General features: G+C 38.9%; 1 non-coding gene across 1 annotated transcript; it reads right to left on the reverse strand.

Annotated features, from left to right (window-relative positions):
• Positions 1-395: 395 nt before the first annotated feature.
• On the reverse strand, positions 396-503 carry LOC112738979 (small nucleolar RNA R71). The gene has a single exon (XR_003169924.1). It is a non-coding gene; the product is annotated as a small nucleolar RNA R71 (small nucleolar RNA).
• Positions 504-1,464: the final 961 nt, after the last annotated feature.

The raw sequence follows: 1,464 nt of genomic DNA on the forward strand, positions 1-1,464 counted from the left end.
AACCTGAGAACAATGGTGGAGATGCAAGGAAGATGCTTGGTGACTTTATTGCACCAACTTCCCACTTCTATGGAAGAAGCATCTCAATTCCTGCAATTGGAGCAAATAACTTTGACCTTAAGCCTCAATTAGTTTCTCTAATGCAGCAGAATTGCAAGTTTCATGGACTTCCATTGGAAGATCCTCATTAGTTCTTAGCTGAATTCTTGCAAATCTGTGACATTGTTAAGACCAATGTGGTTGATCCCGAGGTCTACATACTTATACTTTTCCCCTTTGCTATAAGAGACAGAGCTAGGATATGGTTAGACTCACAACCTAGAGAAAGCCTAAACTCTTGGGAAAAGTTAGTCAATGCTTTCTTGGCTAAATTCTTTCCACCTCAAAAGATGAGCAAGCTTAGAGTGGAAGTCCAAATCTTCAGACAGAAGGAAGGTGAATCCCTCTATGAAGCTTGGGAAAGATACAAGCAATTGATCAGAAGGTGTCCTTCTGACATGCTTTCAGAATGGAGCATCTTAGGTATATTCTATGATGGTCTGTCTGAATTGTCCAAGATGTCATTGGACCACTCTGCTGGTGGATCTCTTCATCTGAAGAAAACATCTGCATAAGCCCAAGAACTGATTGAAATGGTTGCAAATAACCAATTCATGTATACTTCTGAAAGAAATCCTGTGAATAATGGGATGACTCAGAAGAAAGGAGTTCTTGAGATTGATACTTTAAATGCCATATTAGCACAGAATAAAATATTGACTCAGCAAGTCAATATAATTTCTCAGAATCTAACTGGAATGCAAGTTGCATCCGGCAGTACTAAAGAAGCCTCCTCTGAAGGAGAAGCTTATGACCCTGAGAATCCTGCAAAGGAAGAGGTGAATTACATGGGAGAATCCTTTGGAAACACCTATAATCCTTCATGGAGAAATCATCCAAATTTCTCATGAAAGGATGATAAATCCCAATTTTGTGGTTTATCTTGTGCTTAATTTTGGGGGTTTTATCACCTTTTCCCACATTTATTCAATTAAATAGCATAGTTTTGCAATTCTCCCTTGATTTGTGCTTAAATGTAAAAACATCCTTTTTAGGCCTTAAAATAGCTAAATTAAATTCACTTTAATTCCATTCGATGCCTAGATATGTTTGTTAAGTGATTTCAGGTTTAGAAGGCAAAGATTGGATTGAAGGAATGAAGGAAAATCATGCAAATTGGGAGAACTCATGAAGAAATGAAGGAACCGCAAAGCTGTCAAGCCTGACCTCTTCGCACTCAATTGACCATAACTTGAGATACAAAAGTCCAAATGAGACGGTTTCAGTTGTGTTAGAAAGCTAACATCCGGAGCTTCGAAATGATATAAATTTGCCATAGTTTCCTAATGTATAGGGGCACGTACGCACACATGATGCGCATGCGCCGATGGATCAACATGGGTCCATTTTGGGCAACTCGTTGGG

Source organism: Arachis hypogaea, chromosome 13, assembly GCF_003086295.3.
Source record: "Arachis hypogaea cultivar Tifrunner chromosome 13, arahy.Tifrunner.gnm2.J5K5, whole genome shotgun sequence".
In the NCBI taxonomy this organism is placed as follows: domain Eukaryota; kingdom Viridiplantae; phylum Streptophyta; class Magnoliopsida; order Fabales; family Fabaceae; genus Arachis; species Arachis hypogaea.